Raw genomic sequence first — 23,020 nt, forward strand, 5'->3', positions numbered from 1 at the left:
GTCTACCATATGCCTATCAACACCAGGGCTCACATAGGTCAAGGTCTGGGGACAGTTGACTCATTTCCCTGTAGTGCATATACACTTTCCCTTGACTAAGCCTAACCCTTAACTATTGAATACGTCGAAGTCCCTAAATCCTTTTTAATTCCACCCAAAGTTTGAAATTTCTCACAAAAGACATGGGAGAGGTGGAACCTTAAGCTCTGAAACCCTGCTTATTGACCTTTTTATTTTCATACTTTGAATGACCATTGCTTTTGATCTTGGAGGCCTTTTTTGGACTTTAGAATACCATTAAAATGATCTTTTCGAGAAATATCCAACTATGCTACTTATAGGAACATTTGATCTGATATTCAGAGGAAGAATTTCCTTCAAATCCTAAGCCAACCAACCACTTGTTTATTTAACTTGCTACTATGATGGTTCTCTACAAAATACTGCGGCAGCCATGGGACTCCCTTGAATCTTGACACTCCAAGGAACACCAATGCCATCCTAACCCAGTTGACATCAATGTTAGCTTATTTGACATAATTGCAACCCATTTGAAGCCACCATCCAACCTAAAAATTCCAACTATCCAACAATAACCCCCTTTGGAATTGATGGAAACACCTAAGCATTGATGGCCTCTCCTCATGCTACATCTAGACAACACAGTATCTTCCAATGAAAGGTTTTCATTAAGCTTTATCTTCCCTACTTGAACCACCAATAGTGCCACCGATAGCTTCACCAATATATTTTTCTCCCCCTTTGACATCAATGACAAAGGGTTACAAATTGCTTTCTCTCCCCCTCTATTAATTTATGTTTGAGGGTTGGGATGCTCATGTGAATTATCATTTGTAGAGTTATCTTATCAAGGGATGATATATCTTTAATGAGACTCTTGAAGTCCGCCATCCAAACTCAGCTACAGCCTCATGGGTAAAGACACCCGCAAAACCAAGAATTAGGTAAACATGTCCTCGTGTCCTGTTGTAGCAACTGCTACTTTATGAAATGGACATATATGATATGCTCCCCTTGAACACATAACACCTCTCTTTTATTGTTCATCCAATTTGAAAACATTATGGTTGTTGGTTCTCTTTACCAATACATATTTTATACAATTTCATACTGCTAGTGGTATCATTATTGTTGCACATACCAATCGTTAGTGATGCATTTTGGATTTTTTTTCACTATTGTTGTTGCTTCAGAGACTGTGCTCATTTCCTTTGAGAAAAATAACCACACGCTTCTCCACAAGAGATCATACATCCACCAATAGGGATTTCTACTTAAATAACACCAATCGTACCAAGAAATTGGTACCCATTGGATAGAACACTAGACAAACTCCACTGACTTCATCTCAGAAAGGGATGTCCTTTTATACAAAAGGTTACTCCACCTGGACCAAAGACTAGAAATTGACATAGTGATACCAATTGACAATTAAGGAACTTGTAAATATTGCACAAATTGTGTTCATTAATCCTAAATTTCTAGGCATAATCAACACAACTTAAATGAAATAAGGGTATTTCATTGAAGATGCAAACCTTTCATTTCTTTAGAAATCACTCTTTCTGAGACCAAATAATGCTACACGCTTCTTCTGATTTTGCAGCTCTCGCAAATCCTATGCTTCTCTTCTCCGATCTCTTTTCTTTTTTCTTCTTGCTTCTGATTGGGATTAGTCCTGTGGACCTGATTTCACTTTGGGCCTCTTATCACTCCACACTTTTGCTACAACTCATCTCCAATAGATATATTCAACTTCATGTGACTTGTGATGTTGCTGTATACTCCCCCTAAGGCTATGTTGGATGAATTTTTCTTATTTCTGCAATGTTGATATATATAAAAATAAACAAATTTATCATTGTGACTATCGTGGAGACTTTGTCTTACCTCCATCATTCAGATGCACCTATATGTTAATATTGATGCCTACATTTGACTTCGTTTAGCTTCAATTGAAGCCATTCTCTTATTTCAATGAAGAGAAATTGAGGATCTACTCCCTCTGAGAATATTATCCTCCTTTTTCTTCCAAATATTTCTAGGCTAAGTCTTGACATGGAAATTAATTTTGACCTACCTCTTATTTACTGTTCTTTGGGCCTTACCTTGACTTCTCAGAGCTAGAAGACACTCCTCTTTAATCTTTTCTTTATTCACCCATATATTCTTGATACCTCTTTTCTTTCTTTACAAAAAGGATTAAATGGGTTGCTTATTTATTTTCTAGCCTAAAGAATATGCTTAATGTAGCTGGTATTCTCAGAGAATCTTACTACAAAATTAAGAGGATCATACCTTTCAATTCTTTTCTAATTTTATTTTAGGGAAGGGTCAAATCTTTGCTTATTCCCTTCACTGTTTTTCATGGTTTCCTTTACGTAGAACGTTGATGACAAAATCACTTTCCTCCAATATTTTGTTTCTTCTCATCTCCAACATTTGAGTTTCCTCTTTTGCATGCATATTATGCGAAGTGGCCTTTGTCTTGCTATATCTAGCATCTACTACCTTGTGCTCAAAGTTTCCAAAATTATAGCATTCAACCTCACTTGAAAATGGGACAAAGGAATTTTTATTTCTTACAATATTTTCACTATATCTTCTTTTGTTGTAATAATACCTATTTCTTGGTATCTTTTGCATCCTTGGGTCATTTCTACCCAATTTTTTTCAATTTCTGCCATTCTAGATATTGTCTATGGCTTTATGCCCAAATGTTGCAAGAAAAACAATAGCCATAAAAGGGATTTTAAAAGATAAAGATGCCTTTTCTTTGAGGGCTTTGTTCTCGAGGGAAAAATGACCTCTATTTTTTCTTCATGTTCCTTCCATGGTTGTTTGAATCACTACCATTTGTAATTATTTGTGTTGTTTAACATTCCATTACTTCTATTTCTTTTTTTATTTCTACTGCTTTCGTCGTTGTTGTTGTTGTCCATATTTTCCTCTATCATTGTTGTTACCTTCAACTACTTTCGTTTGGGTATTTGACCCTTCATCCTTTTCTTTCATAGAGCTTGAATCTTCTTTTTGTTAGTCCTTACAATCTCCTAGGTTGAAAAGGGAATCGACAAGGGTAACCTCAAACCACTTTAGCTTAGTAGCTAGCCCTACTCTGAGCATGAGAGGGATCTCTCTAAGTCTCTTATCAGTGATATGAATTTAAAGAAAATGAATTTTGGGCTAGATATGTGTATTTTTTTGTGAAATTTTGGTTTTTTAAGTATTTGCTGAACTTAGGGTTTGGAGCCACAAGTAGGTCTAGGTTGTGGGAATGCAGGAGCAAACATAAGAAGGAGATAGATATTAGAAGCCATGGTGTAATTTGAGTATTTTTAATTGTAGTATAGAGGATATAGTGAGGAAGCAACTAATGGGCATAAATAAACATGATTTTATTAGGTTAGGAAAACAAAACTCAAAACTATGAAAACCAGATAACAAAGCTTGAAAAACAAGAATTCTGAGTATTTTATCACAAGCCATTCATAGAAAGAAGAGATATAATGTAGATAAAGATTTTTATACCATGAGAAAACAAAAAGAATGAAGTAAAAGCGCCATGAACTCACTGGGCTAGAGTTCCTTGAAAATAGTTGCAACCTATATCTGTATTAGCTAAAAGATGATTGCAATGCAAGTCTCCTTCAAAAAAAGTTCAACCTTCTTCTCGTGAAGTGAAACAGTAGTTATAAACTCTCCTAAACTACTTTCCCACCTTCAGGAGTTGAATTCCTTGGTGGAGGAACTGACTCCAAGATTCTCTCAACCAAAAGGTGAGAGTGAGAAGGTGCAACTCAAACACCTCATGAGGAGTATGTTTAGGAGTTTGCTTCTTTTATGAGGCCTAATAAACATCAAAAGCAACCTATGATATACATTTATTCATGCCTACATCACCTAGCCTCGTAACTTGTGCCATTACATAGAGAATCTTGACTTTGACCAAGTCAGACTAGAAACTAGAAATTTTACACAGTGAAAATTTTCAAATAAAAACACAGAAAGTGCAGAAGCGTAATTCCAACTTTGAGCTGACTTTCAGGTGCCTTCCAGGGGTCAAAATGCAAATCTGAGAGAATGGTCAACTAGCCCTTCAAGTCTAGTTTCTAGAACCGTTTTCATTTCTGAATTTGGAGCATGGAAATACCTTCGAATATCCATTCTCCGAAGGTCACTCCAGAAGTGTAGCGCTTGTCAAAAAATGGTCTAGAATGCTAGTTCTTTGCCACTTTTTTGCATTTTTCTCCAAAACTAAGGCACCTCTGCAAAATTTGGGCAAATGGGTTTTTAGAGGATGTCAAGACATTTCCAAAAATGTAGACCTTTCCTCAAATGGAGGCATGAGGAAAAAGCACAGCGCCAAAGTGTTGCGCTTCTTGAGTTGTTGAATTTCTGAACTTAGACCAAAAATTCTCAAAAAACTCAAAATGCTCATAATGTGCTCAAAATTGGAGGGAAGGTGTAAAAATATGTTTGTTATTAGCTTCATCGATGTTTCAGCAAGCATCTCCAAATTTCCCTCATTCTTTTGATGTTTTTTAGCCTCTTTGAGCTTATTTTCGAGTTATTTCACTTTGACATTGGCGATCATGTTTTGAGCTTGATAGTGATGCACCATGTGTCTGAGAAATTGATTGTCTCTATTTGACTTCTCAAGGAGCTTCTCCAAGTGTTCATTCACCTTATTAAGCCAGTATTCCTTATCTTGATGAACCTCTAAGGCGATCCTATCTTCTAGGTCAAGATCCTCATTAAGCAGAATTTGTTCTTGTTCCTCTTGCAAAGATTTCTTGAGGCCTCTTGTTCTTGGTATTTTCATTTTTCCTCTCACCTTTGATGCTTCAGGCTCGCTTGATGTAATGATCTCCTTACCTTTGCTGACTTTCTACAATAACTTGGCTTTTTCCTTTTCTAGGATCAACTCCTTTGCTTTGAGTTGACTGTCTTCTTGTTCAAGGAATGATAGCACATATTTTTCTCTTTCCAAATTCATTCATAACTCCTTTATTTGATATTACTTATCCCTATTTGTCTGTCAACATGTTTGAAGTCTGATTCTCAGCCTCTGAATCAACTAGTTCAAACTCATTTTCAATTGTGTCTTTCTCTTTTGCTACTGGTTCCTGCTTTGTTGATGAAGAAGGCTTGGCCCATTTCTCTCTGTGAGAAGAAAACACAAGCCTATGGCCGTTCTTGTACACTTTAGTCACCTCAGGTTTGGATAGCTGAGTCTTCTCCACTGATTTGCTAGAGGACCCCACCTCCATTTGAATGAAAAATAAACTGAGGTATGAATGGAAATGGAGTGATGTGAAGGTGGATTTCGACAAAATTATAGAGGAGGTTTGAAAAAGGTGGATATGAAATTTGTAAGCTAATGAAAATGAGTGAGGAAACAGCAGAAGAGAGATCTTTTGGCAAGCAGGAAAAACAGGGTTTGTAATGAAAAACCCAAAAACCTCTGGGAATGACCTAGGGTTTTACTATTTGAGAGGTAAAAATTTGTTTTGAGGTGAATTGAATGTTTAAAATGGTTTAATAAACATGTATGCAGGTGTAGGAAACCATTTTACATGTTTTAGAAACCAAAAACTAAAAATGGTCATTTTCACCTTCTCATTTCCCATGCAAATTTCACTACAAACCCTAACTTGAAGAATCATTGACATGAGATGAAATTGGGAAAGAAAAAGATGGAGGATGATGGTGTAATTACTTGTCCCTTGGCTTAGAAGTCAATAAAATCAAGCTTGCAAGTGAAAAATTGATATTTGGGAGAGTTTTGAAGGATTTTTGGGCACTCTATCCCGCGCACAGTGCAGTTCATAGAAGCGGAGTGCCATCTTCCAAACCACTTTTGGAGGCCTTAAACTGCTCCAAATTGAGATTTTGATAGTGCAATGGAAAGCTATTGAAGCTACTATAATATGGACAACTCAAGCATGTAATTTGGACACTCCATGAGGGAGAAAAATTGATTTTCCGAAGGTCACTCCAAAAACTCAGGGTTTCTCTGACAAAAGAGAAGCTCCAACATGCATAGCACTTTGGATGCCATTCACTAATACAAATCATGATCTGAAGGTACAATTGGAAAGCTTAGTATGTCTGATACACAATATAGTCCTTGAGAACTTCCAACACCTGCTCCAAACCCCTGAAAAACTGTCTTGAAGTCAAGTTGTCTAGATGTGTATTAACTCTCTTGTAGCAGGTGTATTTTGAGAATTTCTTTCAAATCATAACACCTATGCATAAACGGAAGGAGGTTTTTGTTACTTGGACTATAATGGACAAAAACCTCTTTCACTTTTGTAAAATTATTCTCCATTTTGTCAGAAACATATTTTGAATCAAAGATGTCCCTATGAGGAATGATGAGGTGAGGTAGTGTACTGCAACATTGTCTTATTTGAAATAAAACATTATCGTTACCTTTATTTTTCTTTCCCTAAACTGCTAACTCCCTTTACCCACTTAATCATATGGTGGACATACTTTTGGCAACATATGGTATCATGACGACACATGGAGTGAAACCCTAGACCATGACCTAAAATGAGGAATTTAACCATTTCATGACCCAAGACATTTAAATGAAGATATGATACCTCAAAGAAGAAAATGAACATGATGAGTGATGAATACCATGAGTAAGTTAAGGGAGCAACAGTGACCTAGACACAACAACCAGCGACAAAATTTTTATTTGAAGACTCACTGAAATGACAAAAATTTGACTTGACACCCTAACAACACCTTGTAAGAGCATATTTGATCACTGGTGATAGGCTGAACTGACTGACACTAACATTGTCTCCAACTAGGGATGGAAGCTCCTTGGAGGTGTCAAGAACACCATAGACCAATTAGCGTTATCCATTGGGCAATGGAGTCAAAATGCAAATACTAAACTCAAACTTAACACTGATTGACTAACTGACTGACTTGACTATAAAAAACATACTGACTAAACTTACTTATGGCAGCAGACCATCGGGATCTTAGGGCCTTCACCTCGGGCTTCAAATCCTAATGATAACCGCCCACCTACTGAAGATGTATATACAATCATGTGTAATGATCTCTCCAGTGTAACCAATCCAGCAAGTGGCTACTTGCTTGAATTCTGCTTGTACTTTCCTTGAGCAGGTAAAACAAACAAAAGCTAGGAAACTTAGAGTGTCCACTGAACATGTGCTCATGATCCATAAATACAAGAAAATTCATATTTCCAGATGGCTGCAACAAATCAGTGTAAGGATCCTTAAAAATCTGAAATGTTACCTTGTCTTGGAATCCAGCAAAAATACAAGTACTCCTTTCATTTTGATCTGAAAGAATACTTGGTTGTTGATCCATAGGAAGGCATAAGGAAATATGGCTTTCTGCCACCTAAGTGTTGGCTACAAATTTCTCAAGCATGAGAAACTCTAATTCTATCTCTGGCATATTGTCTATCTCAGACTCATACTCTTCCATTTCATATTCTAAATCATCCTTGAACAAAACATGTTCTTCAAGATTATTAAGCAGGTCAGCCCTATCCTTTTCATGAAAGAAAACAGTCTTTGTTAGCTGATCTCCTTGCAAGAAATCTACATCACAAATTGGCTTACTCACAACAACTTCATGTATAGTTTCATTAGTCTCATGACTGTCATCATTTAAACCCAGATTTTCATTTTCAATAATGGAAGAAATTTCACTCACACAATCTTGACTTTGTGAGCACTGCAAACCTGCCTTAACTTGGTCTGTAACATGTTTTTTCAAAAGCTGATCAATTTCATCTTCAGACAAAGGAGACAACTGAGTTTTATAGAAATCATCATTGGCTTGGTGATTTTCATTTTCAAGATCAGGAGTAGGCCTTTCTCTATTTTGATCCCAGTCTGTTTCATTCAAGGAGGAAACTGTTGATTCTTGTTGGGAGGAAAAATCATAAAGGGCTTCTAATATATCTTCTTCCATACATTCTTCATCCCCATATGAATTTTCAAGAAATTTAATGAAATTTTCAGAAATCTCACAGCAGCTATCCATCATTGATAAGGAAAAATTGCATCTTTGATAATGTTGAAAGAAAAATTAATGAAAATCCTTTAGAGAATATAAACTAGCAGATGGTAGACTCTCATACCATTTCCTCCAAGGTAGCCATGAAAATATTCATTAGACAATATTTAGGAAACTTAGACTTTAATCCCTGAATATGAAAATGAAATTTGACCAAATGCAAACTATGATCTTCTCCATCCTGACCTTTAAACTTTGGTGGCCCTCTTTTGGCAATCTATACAAGGAATTCGATTCGGAAAACTAGAAATATGAGCTCAATTCATAGGAGCAAACCTTCGAGCAGTTGAATCCATCTTGAAAACAATTAATACACCAAGAAGTTCTTCAAACCACTGGTTTTTGAACTGTGGAGTCACCATGAAAATTTTGAACCTATGGATTCTTCGACACTAGAGTCGCCAAGTCAAAGATGCACAACCTTTCTTGTGTTTGATCACTGTTCACCATCAGCGACCAGATCTAATCCTTGTCATTCTTTCCCACGAAAGATATGATCTTTTGTTCCCCAGCAGTGGCACCAAAAATGTTATTCCTTACAATCTCCTAGGCTGAAAAGGAAATCGACAAGGGTAACCTCAAACCACTTCAGCTCAATAGCTAGCCCTACTGAGGATGAGAGGGATCTCTCTAAGTCTCTTATCAGTGATATGACTTTAAGGCAAATGATTTTAGGCTAGATATGTGTATTTGTTTGTGAAAATTTGGTTTTTTAATTATTTTCTGAACATAGGGTTTGGAGCCACAAGTAGGTCTAGGTTGTGGGAATGCAGGAGCAAACATAAGAAGGAGCTAGATATCATAAGACATGGTGTAATTTGAGAATTTGTCAAGTGTAGTATAGAGGATATAGTGAGGAGGAAACTAATGAGCATAAATAAACATGATTTCATTATCTTAGGAAGACAAAACACATAACTATGAAAACCAGATAACAGAGCTTGAAAAACAAGAATTTTGAGTATTTTATCAGAAGGAATTCATAGAAAGAAGAGATATAATGTAGATAAAGATGTTTAGACCATGATAAAACAAAAATAATGAAGTATAAGCACCATGAACTCATTGGGCTAGAGTTCCTTGAAAATAGCTGCAACCTGTATCTGTATTAGCTGAAAGATGATTACAATGCAAGTCTCCTTCACAAAAAGTTCAACCTTCTTCTCCTGAAGTGAGACAGTACTTAAAAACTCTCCTAAGCCACTTTACCACTTTCAAGAGTCAAATTCTTTGGTGGAGGAACTGACTCCAAGATTTTCTCAACCAACAGGTGAGAGTGAGAAGGTGCAACTCAAACACCTCATGAAGAGTTTGTTTAGGAGTTTGCTTCTTTTATGAGGCCTAATAAACATAAAAAAAACCTATGATATACATTTATTCATGCCTACATCACCTAGCCTTGTAACATGTGCCATTACATAGAGAATCTTGACTCTGACCAAGTTAGACTAGAAATTAGAAGTTTTACATAGTGAAATTTTTCAAATAGAAACACAGAATGTGCAGAAGTGCAGCGCCAATTTTGAGCTGATTTTCAGGTGCCTTCTAGGGGTAAAAATGCAAATATGAGAGAACGGTCAACCAGCCCTTCAAGTCTAGTTTCTAGAACAGTTTGAATTTCTAAATTTGGAGCATGGCAATACCTTCAAATATCCATTCTCCCAAGGTCACTCGAGAAGCGCAGCGCCTGTCAAAAAATGGTCCAGAATGCTAGTTTTTTCGCCACTTTTTTGCATTTTTCTCTAAAACTAAGCCACCTATGAAAAATTTGGGCAAATGGGTTCTTAGAGGATGTCTAGATCTTTCCAAAAATGTAGAACTTTCCTCAAATGGACGCCTGAGGAAAAAGGCACTGTGCTTCTGGAGCAGCTGAATTTCTAAACTTAGACCAAAAATTCTCAAAAAACTGGCACTGCGCTTTTGGAGCAGCTGAATTTCTGAACTTAGACCAAAAATTCTCAAAAAACTCAAAATGCTTAGAATTTTCTCAAAATTGGAGGGAAGATGTAAAAATATGTTTTTTATAACTTCATGGATGCTTCAGCGAGCATCTCCAAATTTCCCTCATCCTTTTGATGTTTTTTGGCCTCCTTGAGCTTATTTTCGAGTTGTTTGACTTTGACATTGGCGATCATGTTTTCAGCTTGATAGTGATGCGCCATGTGTCTGAAAAATTGGTTGTCTCTGTTGACTTCTCAAGGAGCTTCTCCAAGTGTTCATTCACCCTATTAAGCCAATATTCCTTATCTTGATGAACCTCTAGGGCGATCCTATCTTCTAGGTCAAGATCCGCTTTAAGCATAATTTTTTCTTGTTCGTCTTGCAAAGATTTCTTGAGGTCTCTTGTTCTTGGTCTTTTCCTTTTTCCTCTCATCTCTGATGCTTCAGGCTCGCTTGATATCATGATATCCTTACCTTTGGCGACTTGCTGCAATAACTTGGCTTTTTCCTTTTCTAGGATCAACTCCTTTGGTTTGAGTTGACTGACTTCTTGTTCAAGGAATTATATGACATATTTTTCTCTTTCCGAATTGATTGCTATCTCCTTTATTTGATAGTACTTATCCCTATTTGTCTGTCACATGTTTGAAGTCTGATCCTCAGCCTCTGAATGTCCAGTTCAAACTCATGGTCAACTGTGTCTTTCTCTTTTGTTGTTGGTTCCTGCTTTGTTGATGAAGAAGGCATGGCCCCTTTCTCTCTGTGAGAAGAAAACACAAGCCTATGGCCCTTCTTATACACTTTAGTCACCTTAGGTTTGGATAGCTAAGTCTTCTCCATTGATTTGCCAGAGGACCCCACCTGCATTTGAATGAAAAATAAATTGTGAGGTATGAATGGAAATAAAGTGATGTGAAGGTGGATTTCGAAAAAATGATAGAGGAGGTTTGAAAAAAGGCGGATATGAACTTTGGAAGCTGATGAAAATGAGTGAAGAAACATTGGAAGAGTGATCTACTGGCAAGGAGGAAAAACAGGGTTTGTAATGAAAAATGCCTAAAAACCTCTAGGAATGAGCTAGGGTTTTACTATTTGAGAGGGAAAACATTGCTTTGAGGTGAATTGAATGGTTAAAATAGTTTATTAAACATGTATGCAGGTGTTGGAAACCATTTTACATGTTTTAGAAACCAAAAACTAAAAATGGTCATTTTCATCGTATCATTTCCCTTGCAAATTTCACTACAAACCCTAACTTGAAGAATCATTGACATGAGATGAAATTGGGAAAGAAAAAGATGGAGGATGATGGTGTAATTACTTTGTCCCTTGGCTTAGAAGTCAATAAAATCAAGCTTGCAAGTTAAAATTGATATTTGGGAGAGTTTTGAAGGATTTCTGGGCACTTTGTCTGGCGCACAGCGTAGTTCACAAAAGGGCAATGCCAAAGCGCAGCGCAGTTCACAGAAGGGTAGTGCCATCTTCCAAACCACTTCTGGAGGCCTTCAACTGCTGCAAGTTGAGATCTTGATAGCTTGTTGGAAAGCACTTGAAGTCTGCTATAATATGGACACCTCAAGCATGTAATTTGGACACTCCATGAGCGAGAAAAAATTGATTTTCCCAAGGTCACTCCAAAAACTTAGGGTTTCTCTGACAAAAGAGAAGATCCAACATGCATAGCACTTTTGGATGCCATTCACTAATACAAATCATGGTCTGAAGGTACAGTTGGAAAGCTTAGGATGTCTGATATAGAATAGAGTCCTTAAGAACTACCAACACCTCCTCCAAACCCCTGAAAAACTGTCTTGAAGTCAAGCTGTCAAGAAGTGCACTAACTCTCCCAGAGCAAGTGTATTTTGGGAATTACTTTCAAATCATAACGCCTATGCATAGACAGAAGGAGGTTTTTGTTCCTTGGACTATAATGGACAAAAACCTCCTTCAATTTTGTAAAATTATTCTCCATTTTGTTAGAAACATATTTTGAATCAAAGATGTCCCTATGAGGAATGATGAGGCGAGGTAGTGTACTGCAACATTGTCTTATTTGAAATAAAACATTATCATTACCTTTATTTTTCTTTCCCTAAACTGCTAACTCCCTTTACCCACTTAATCACATGATGGACATACTTTTGGCAACATATGGTATCATGAAGACACATGGAGTGAAACCCTAGACCATGACCTAAAATGAGGAATTTAACCATTTCATGACCCAAGACATTTAAATGAAGATATGATACCTCTAAGAAGACAATGAACATTATGGGTGATGAAGACCATAAGTGAAGGGAGCAGCAGTGAGTTAGACACAACAACCAGAGACCAAATTTTTATTTGAAGACTCACTGAAATGACAAAAATTTGACTTGACACCCTGACAACACCTTGTAAGAGCATATTTGATCATTGGTGATAGGCTGATCTGATTGACACTAACACTTTGAAGCCCAAGCCAACCTTGATGACAGGGTATCTCAGCTTAACAAGCATCTCATCCAAGGCCTTCGTGCTCTCCTCAAGCTTATGTTATTGAGATAGCTCTTTATTTTCCCTTTCTAGGTCATGTCTCAATAAGGCTACTTTAGTTTGTAGTATCTCACAATAGCATTCTTTATAATTAATAAGTTTGATCAATATTTAATTCAATTTCATGACCTCTCCTTGTTGAGCATTCAAACTAACAATTGTTTTTCTCAACTCATAATTTTGAAGCTCATATTCTTGCAAATGCTCCTTTTGTTTTTGTTTTGAATCTACAAGCACCTTGATCTCTTTTAGAGCATAGATGAGCTTCTTTCTGAAATAGATCTTTTGATCTAAATCTTTTTCTTCTCTAACAGAGGTACACTAAAAGACACATGGCAAAGATCTATTTGAATTTCAACTCTTTCTTCACCACTATAGGAAATGCATTCATTTTATCTTGTAGATGATCACTCAGGGGATCTCTCTTCATTAGTTCATGGCGTGTTATTTCCATTTATTTATAGGTGCCCTCATTAGCTATTGATACAAATGTAGGTCTCTCATCACTAATACTAGATGCATATATATCATTTTCTTCACAAACTTCATATGAACATCTAGATGAAAAAATGACCTATTTCAAGTGATGATCATCAACTTAATCATTAAGAGAAATATCTTCTATCTTTTGAACATTTTTCCTCTAGGATTTCTTCATGATTTTTCTCATTCTTTCCTTATCTCCAATAGAAGAATTTTCAATGTTTGGTTCACTGCTTGAGAAGCAAGGTTCCTCATCCTTCTCTTGAGCCTCATTACTATCACCTCCATATATATAGTGGAGCCTATCCCACATTTATTTAGCAGACTTGCAACAACTCACTTTATTGGAGTCTGAATATGGTAGACCCTTGAAGATGATCCTTATTAGTTTTCTATCATTCTCATTCTTCATTCCATTCAATATAGAGAACCATGCATCTAAATCAATAGCCATTATAAACTTCCAGACCAAATAGTCTAACAAATTAAAATATGGTACTCCTTCTGGTCTAAGCCAAACTTAATTAACCATGTTTCCTTTCGATCTACCTTCAAGTGGTTAAGCTATTCGTGAAGTAACCAGGTTCTAACACTAATTATTGGAAACAATGTTAATAATCGGGGGGGGGGAACGAATCAATATTAAGGAAAATTTTAAAATTTATGTCAATTTATGCTTATCATTTAATCTTGGAAATCATTACTTGAGAAACCACCATCATAACATGTGAAGAAAATAAAATCATGACATAAGAATTCATACACCATGAGTAGCATACACATGAGATAGCAAAGTTTAATGTCGAAACCATTCTAGGAGAAAAACCACCAAATATTTGTTTGTATTATGATGTAAAAATATGAGCTCCTAATCTATTTACATCAATCATTGTCAGGACCCACTCACAGGAAGCACAAACTCCCTTAGAATGTCTTTGATAGCCACTGTTAGTAAGAAGCCCCAATTCACTTCTTTGTTGACACCTGATAAGCTTACAGGAAGCACCAATTGAAGCATGGACTTCTTGGATTTGTTGCAAGAACTAGTTTGTAGCTTCATAGATTTGTTCCAATCACCACCTTGCAGGAGGCACCAACCTTCGAGCTTTCTTCAGACACCTACTCAAATGGAAGGCCCAACCTCTTATTTTGTAGGCAGTAACTTGCAGTCCATAAGAAGATTAATAATCACTATAAATGGTAGCTGATAAGCCCCATAGATTTGTTCCAATCACCAACTTGCAGGAGGCACCAACCTTCAAGCTTTCTTCAGACACCTACTCAAATGGAAGGCCCAACCTCTTATTCTGTAGGCAATAACTTGCAGTCCATAAGAAGATTAATAATCACTGTAAATGGTAGCTGATGAGCCCCACCCACTCTCACATCTTTAAAACCTTCAAAACTGCTCTCGACATTCTCTTGTAGATCCACTGTGTCCTCTTGTAGATTTTCCTGTAGGCTTCCTTTTGAAGGCTGATTGCAGAAAAAGTCTCCATAAGGCCACCTGAGACCTCCTAGGACCCATCCACACCATCCTACATTCTCTCAAGTCCCAAAACCACCCTCCATTGCCACCTATTCACTGCCACATTCACAAACAAATAAACTACATGCATGACAAATTCACATAAAAATACATAAAAATCCAAAAAGATGTTTTTTCCTCATTGTTTTCTAGAAATAGCTTGAGTAGATGTTGTTTACTTCCTTGAGTAGGTACTGGCATTCATTTCTTGGTTTTCATATTTCTTTCTGCAAAAGTAGGATTAGCTGGTTAAGTAGTGTTTTATAGGTTTACTTTACATTTCATTCTTTTTCCTTTCTACAAGTAGAGTAGCCTCTGTAGAGTAAGCTTTCCTTTCTTTCATCACATATAGAGCTTTTTCTAGAATCCATAGAAGTTGGCTTGAGCTCCTAGTGATCTTGCGCAAGTTGACCAAGTGAGAGCCTGCAGTAAGAACTAGTACTTGTGCATACAGCACCGTCGCTTCCAAGTTTGTTACAAATTACCAGGTTGATAAGAGTAAAGAATGTAGCCCAGGAGTTGCAAAATTATTGCTGCAATACTGGAAATTGAAACATAATTCAAGATCAACTCTAAAATGAACTGAATAAACCTAACAACGCATTGGAACATAACGCGCATTATTTATAGGTCTAGGCTAGAGACGTGCTCTGGCATCGTTAAACCTAGTCTCTATTGTTTTCACTTAACGTTGGGTGATTCCTCTTTTTGTGATCCAATAGCTACTAGTACGGACTTGCGCTCCCAGTACCGTTGAGTATATGTTGGGAGACACCACTAGGTTATCATACTATATCATTAGGAAGTCGTCTCTGCCGCCTTGCAAACCGTAACGCACCGAACACAACATTCGGGTAGATTGACTGCCATACGAAAAGTCCTTGGTCTTCATATGATTGCCAAGGTGTATATGCAGTTTTACGGGTTGTTTGGTAAACCTTTTGTCTAGTTCTCCAGAGTAGTCACTTTCGTTTCTTTTCGGACTCCCTAAAAGAAAAGGTCCATTTGAGCACTTGTCCCTTTAGGCTCATTAAATATTCGAAGGCGACTAGAGTCATATTTTCATACTTTTCTCAACTCTTTAAATATGAAAAGGTCAAGTTCTGTTCCTGTGTCTTAAAATCTATTTGGCCACGTTCACATTTACCTTGTTAGATCTTGTTTGCATTTTATTTTGCTTAGGGTTCTTTGCTTACTTGTTAGTTTTCCTAGGATTTTGAATTAAATCATCCTAGTGGAATCACCGATCCCATCTCCCATTCTGAGCGACCAATAGTCTCCATCTTCTGTTGCTTTCGAGGTACCGGTTGTTAGTGATACTCTTCCTATCATCCCGAGTATCCAACCACTTAACTCTCGCGCTCCAGAGGACAAGTCTTACGACATTCATTGGAACCCCATTTGGGAGCCTTCCGAAGAAGACATTCCTGTTACTTCTCCTAGTGTTTCGGTCCCAATGTCTTCCTCCAACATGGACGAGATGAACCCCATCCTGGGCGAAGAAACCTTCATGGCCAGCGGTGAGATCCCTATACCGCCAGAAAATTCACCCTTCTGTGTCACCGTTGTTGGTGTCACGTAGCATTTACGCTATAATGCTTTGGCGGATATCACGGGTTCTAGATCTCCCCTTGCGAGTTCCATGTGGTCTCGTAGCGTCACTCCAACTTCGGAGCCTTTTACGCCCCAGATTAACAATGTGTCTATCACATCGGTTCCAACTATTCCAACCGTTTGTGTGGCTTCTTTAGCCCCTATTGTTAGTGTTGTCATTGCATCTTCAGTTGTGACCACTGTTGCTGGATCTTCACCTGGTCATTAAAGTAGTGGTCCGTCAACATCTACATCTAGAGTTGTTAATCCTACCTTAACTGCCCTAGCTTCTTCTGGTTCCATTCCGGTGGGGGGGCATATGATCAATATTTCCAAGCTCTTCAAAATCCAGATCCACAAAATCCGTTTCATTATTATGATTCTTGAGGAGCTCATATTTATCACCTCAGAACTATACCATCTCAACTTGTGGTTGAGGTCTCGGTTCCGTTATCTGTTGCTTGGGGTACCACCACTTATCATGGTAGCCAAGCACCAGATTCGAATGTTCAAGGACCACCCTATCAAGGTCAACCATCTTACGGGTAGTCGCCTCATGGACAGCCATATTACGGACAACCTTATCCAGGGCAAACTGTCGGCCCATAAGGATAACCTTTCCAGGGACAACCTTCGGCCTTCAGTGGTTCATCTTTTACATACTTCGGGCAACTTTCTGGTAATCCAGGGCAACCTTACATCCAACAAGGCCAACTTGGTATCCAGCAAGGTCACCCTTCTAGACAAGTCTATCAGCCTCACATTCAGCAAAGCCCACCCACTGTCTAGCCTAGTCAACCGTCTGGACAAATTGGTCAGCCTCAAATCCAACAAGGCCAACCAGTTGTTCAGTCTGCTCAACCATCTAGTCAGTCAGGGCAACCCTCGGTTGTGCAAAGTCAACCCAATATCCAGCAAGCTCAACCTTCTGGGCAAATGGGTCAACCTCAGTCTCAACCAGGTCAACCTTCTAGCCAGATGGCTTAGCCTCAACTCTCCCAAGTACATCCATCTGGGACCGCTCAACCAGGCGCTCAAACGCTCGTTGCTTCTCAAGCTCCACCTGGCTTTCAGGCCTAGTCTGGGCCCCAAACCTAATCTGGTTTTCAAACTCAAGTTGGGCCCCAAACCCAACCTGCTCATCAAGTGCATCCTGGCTCCCAGGCCCAGTGTGGAGCCCAACTGCCTTATGGTTTCCAGCAACCCCAAGGGCAAACTCAATTTGCCCGATACCAAAATTATCAACAACCACAGGTTAACCCTTATCAGAATTTTTAGCAACCATATGTTGCTCCTGTGGGTTAGATTGGTAATTAGTGGAATGCAGGGGGTCAAATCCAGGGTCAACCGCCTAGCTACAGCTATAACCCCTATGGACAAAATCCCTACGGACAAAACCCTTATGGGCCAAATCCATCCGAACAAAACCAATGGGGGCAACCGGGAACTGGATGGAACTCTGGTGTTGCTTCTTATCCGCGGCCTCAGATGTCCTTTAGCCCTCAATTACCCTTTTTGGCGACGTTGGAGTTACTGGACATGTCCAAACTGACCAATGATCTTATTCTTCATAATCTGTATTAGCCACTGGTTACAACTAAGATTCCTGGTGATTGTCACAAATTCGATGGTAAAGCTGGAGAAGATCCCCAAGCGCATGTCATGACCTATCACCTATGGTGTTCGTCGAATTCATGGCTTGATGATTCAATCCGGCTCCGCCTATTTCAATGGACTCTCATTGGCTCTGCCGCCAAATGGTACATTGAGTTGGCTCGCGGGACGTTTCAGGACTTTAACTTGCTGGCTATGGCATTTTTAACTCACTTTCAATTGTTGATTTGATATGAAATGGGCACACACCTCCTAACATCTTTGAAACAGAACATGGCTATGCATATCTCTGATCACATCCATGAATGGAGACATCATCGTCGTTTAATTAAGTTTTGGATCCCTGACCAGCTTCTAACCGACAGGTTTACAACTTCGTTCATCAGTCCGATAGCCCACGACATTGCTATGGGGGCATGTGTAACTGAAGAGTAGGCCATTGCGCGTGCTCAATACCTTGCCTTGGTTTACTCCCAGTCTGGTACATTATATGATTATTTTCCAGATGCTTTGTGACTTGGAACTTCCCAAGCTCTGTCAATGCCATCTACTGATGGTGTCATAGGTTCCATTAACGCGTCCTCTCGAAAAGCGTCTGCCCACCCTGCGAAGCAAAAATCTAATGCTACAAATGAAAATGCTTCTCAACCTTTGTCCCATTTTGATAATACTTCGGAGGTTAACGTCATTTAGTCGACCGCAGCAAATAAACCCTCGAAAGGTAAGAAGAAGGGAAAAGGAAAAAATAAGGCTGATCAACCGAAGCAATATCCCCCTAAGCCTCCGGCTGAGGATGGTGCCAAGCTCAAACCTAAGTATGTTTGTCTTATTTGCGATGAGGATCACTATACCAAAGACTACCCAAGGCGGTTTGAACTTAGTCGTTTGTTGAAAGGTGCCCCCAAGACTCCTGCTATGCTCAAAGAGCCTTTTCCCTCGCAACAGACTCAAATGGTGGTCGATCCTTCTCAATCCTCTTCTCCCTTCAGCTCTCAAGTTTTTATGGTTGGGAAAATTCCCGTCCATATCAGTGCATGGTCAAAAGTGTATCCTTCACCCGCCGAGAAGGAAACTGAGGTCCCCTCTAGTGTTCCTCCGTCCAGTTCGGGTCCGCTACATATCGAGCGACCCAGTACTGAGATGGTCATTCAACCTCCTCCTAAAGGAGTACTCCAGAAGTCTTCTTACAACCCTAATTCTCATGCTACTCAACATTATAGCATCGTTGAGGACTTAGCCCAAGCTCCTTCGGCTATGTTTGCATTGGAGGTCCTCTAGAGTTGTCCCTCCAAGAGGAAGTCGTTGCTATCAGCCATCAGTGGCATTGACCCAGCTGACTCGGATTTGATTACCTTTGACCTGGAAAATCATGTACCGACACTGCCTCACCAAATACCCTTCCTTATTCAAGTCATCATCAATTCTAAGACTATTCACCGTACTGTTATTGATGAAGGCGCTTCTACTTGCATCATGTCTATTGCTTGTTGGAAGGCTATCGGTTCTCCAACCCTGAGCCAGTCTCCCAATACCTTGGAAGCCTTCGATGGGAGAGATTCTCGTCCTTATGGTATACTCCCATGTCTGCCTATTACTCTCGAAGGGAAGACGGTCGAAGTGGAGGTCGAACTTGTTGATGCCAATTTGACTTACAACCTCCTCTCAGGATGACACTGGACCTATGCCATGCGAGTCATGGCTTCATCTCTATTTTGTGTCTTTCGTTTTCCCCATGAAGGGAAGGTTGTCACAGTAGACCAGCTGTCCTTCACTTCCTCTTCTTCCGATGGCAATGTCCCTGTCATGGAGCATACCTCCATTCCATATGAGAGTGTGGGTGCTAGACTTTTTAAAGATCCTACCTTCATGGGTGTTTTTTCACTCTCACCTCCAAACATCACTCAGATCAATATGATTTTGGTTTGTTCTGATCCATGGGTTCTTCCTCTCGCTGATTAAATAGAATCTTGGGGTGATGTTATGCCGTTGAGTCTTGCCAAGCTCAATTACGTCAAAATTGTTTCTGCATCGGCTTCATTTTCTGAACCTACTTCTTCAAGTAGGGCTCTTGACATGTACGTCCAGTCCTTTTGGCTTGGAGATGGCGCTTCTTTAGACCCCTTACAGGAAATCTTTCCTTCTGATGAAGCGATTATCGAGACTATGTCTTCTGAGGAACCCCCTTGGTCTGATCATCACCATCGTTCCTCGTTTCTCCCTACCCATGGGGCTATGCTTACTTGTCTTGAGCAGTTTTCTTCCTGTCTCCCTTCCCAACCCCTTCAGACACCTATACAAATTCATCAAGTTTTCTCTGAAGGAAATATGGGGAACATTATGCAAACTCAACCTATCGACATCTCTGTTAATCCAGGGGTTGTCGAGCATATTCACATTGGAGTAACCTGTACTCCGGAGGAGATTCAACTTTATACTGATCTTTTTCGAGAATTTCACGATGTTTTTGCTTGGTCGTATGAAGAGATGCCCGGCATTGATCCTAGCATTGTGGTGCATGAAATACTCACTTATCTGGGTGCTAAACCTATTCGACAGCGTCTACACCCCGTGCATCGCCGAAAGGCTGCAGCTATCAAAGCAGAAGTTGAAAAGCTTCTTAAAGCCGGTTTTATTTACCCTATCCCGCTTACATATTGGGTTTCTAATATTGTCCCTGTGACCAAGAAACAAGGCACTATTACAGTATGTGTTGATTATCGCGACATTAATCGTGCTTGTCCCAAAGATAATTTCCCCACACCTTTCATTGACCAACTCATTGATGAGTGTGCTGGGAGCGAGATTTATTCATTTATGGATTTCTTCTCTGGTTACAACCAGATCAATATATCGCCCGCAGATCAACACAAGATGGTCTTCATCTGTCCGTTGGGTACTTTCGCCTATAAGAAATTCCCTTTCAATCTAAAAAATGTTGGTGCTACCTTCCAACGTGCAATGTCTTATGCATTCCACAATATTCGGCACATTGTATAGCCTTACCTAGATGAACTTCCGGCTCATTCAACAAAGCGCCAGGACCGTTCAAAACACCTTCGTGAAATCTTTCTTTGCTGTCGGTACTATCGTATTCACCTTAATCTGCATAAATGTGTCTTCTGCGTTGAATCCGGTAGACTTCTTGGGTTTTTCGTCTCCAAAGAGGGAATATGCTTGGATCCCCTTAAAGTCAAAGCCATCATGAATCTTCCTCCCCCTGCTTCTTTGTAGCAGTTACAGAGTTTGCAGGGTAAAGAAAATTTTTTATGCCGTTTTATTCCAAACTATGCTGAAGTAGCTAAATGATATACGTGGTTATTAATATAGGATACCCCTTTTGTCTGGGATGCCATTGCACAAGAGTCATTCGAGCAGCTCAAGGTGCTCCTTGTTTCTACTCTGTTGTTATGTCTGACTAATTATCACCGTGACTGTACTCTTTATTTAGTCGTCGCCGATACCACTATCGGCATGGTTCTGGTCCAAGATGACGATGATGGTACTAAGCACATTGTCTACTATCTCAGCCACAATCTACTCGACACAGAAACTCTATACGCCTATGTCGAGAAGTTGGCCTTAGCCGCCATTCATGCCATCCAACATTTTTGTCACTATATATTGTTGCGCACCACGACGGTGATTTCTGACTGCAACTCGATGACATACATCCTGTCACGTCAGTTACAGGGGGGAAAATACTCAAAATGGATTGTCATCCTTCGAGAGTTTGACTCGAATTTCACTACAGCTAAGTCTAAGAAATCCCGCGTTTTCGCTGAATTTCTCTACTCCCTACCATCTGCAACTACGCCCTCTCTATCAGAGGACCATATTTCGGACGAGTCACTATTTTTTATTAGCACCCTCGATCCATGGTACTGGGATATTATTGTCTATCTTCAGATGTCCTCCTTTCATTCTGATTTATCTAAGGATGCTTGGTGACGTATTTGCCATCATTCTCAACCTTATTTCATTATCGGGGACACCCTGTACCAGGTCAGCGCTGACTCCGTTCTCCGTCGTTGTTTGAAATTCGAGGAAGCAGAACGAGTCTTGAATGACTGCCACTCTAGCGCTTGGGGAGGTCATATGTCTGAGTATGCTACTGCTCAAAAGATCCTCCATGCTAGTTATTTCTGGCCGTCTATTTTCAAGGATTGCATTCTTGCCGTCTGCTCTTGTCACGCATGCCAAATCTACCAATGGAAGATGCGTGCGCCCCCTGCTCCTTTGCACCTTTTCATTATCGTCGGCCCTTTTGCCAAATGGGGCATTGATTATATGACCTGTAAACCTCGCTCGGCCGGGGGGCATGGGTATATGATCATTTTCATTGATTATTTCACGAAATGGGCCGAGGCGATGCCTACACTATCTAATGAAGGTAAGAAAACAGTGCAATTTTTATTTAATCATGTCATTTCACGTTTCAGAGTCCCTCAGGCTATCGTCACTGATCACGATTCTCATTTCCATAATCATATGATGACCGAGTTAACAACCCGCTGGGCTTGCGACATGATAGTTCAACACCATAAAATCCTCAGGGTAATGGCTAGGTAGAAGTTGTCAACAAAGTGTTGGTCACGATGCTTCAGCGCACCATTGGCATGCACAAGTCCAACTGGCACCTGATGCTATTTTCTGCCTTATGACCATACCGAACTTTCACGAAAGATGCCAACAGATTCACCCCATTCCAATTAGTTTATGGTATGGAGGCCACTCTTCCAATTGAGTGTGAAATCCCTTCGCTTAAATTAGCCGTCGAATTGCTCCCCAACACTACTCTGTTAGAAAAACATCTTCTCTACCCAGAACGGCTAGACGAGACCCGTCGACTAGCCTCTCTAGTCATTGAAACGCAGAAGAAGAGAGTGAAAGCTCACTTCGACCAAACTGTTCATCCTCATTCTTTTGTTGAAGGAGACCTAGTCCTGCTCTATGATCAAGCGAATGATAAGCTAGGGGCAAGTAAATTCGAGCCTATGTGGCATGGGCCCTACATTGTGAAATGTGTTTTGCAAAAAGGGGCTTATGAGCTGATCAATTACAAAGGAAATCCTCTAGATAAGCCCCAAAATGGGCTTTATCTAAAAAAATTGTATGCATGAATCCGGTGCATCTGATTTGTACATGTGTGTTTTCAGCATGTATGTTTTCAGTGTGTGTTCACTTATATGGCTTGGTGTGTAGGCATAATCGCCGCTT

The 23,020-nt window shown here is 39.5% G+C and overlaps 1 protein-coding gene across 4 annotated transcripts in view; it reads left to right on the top strand.

The window, feature by feature from the left end:
- Window positions 1–23,020, top strand: part of LOC149224141 (cytokinin hydroxylase-like) — a 369,076-nt gene that overhangs the window by 276,882 nt on the left and 69,174 nt on the right. The gene's annotated exons all lie outside the window — the stretch shown is intronic.

Source organism: Pinus tabuliformis, chromosome Q, assembly GCF_031772625.1.
Source record: "Pinus tabuliformis cultivar Carrire ecotype Pingquan chromosome Q, CPIR1, whole genome shotgun sequence".
In the NCBI taxonomy this organism is placed as follows: domain Eukaryota; kingdom Viridiplantae; phylum Streptophyta; class Pinopsida; order Pinales; family Pinaceae; genus Pinus; species Pinus tabuliformis.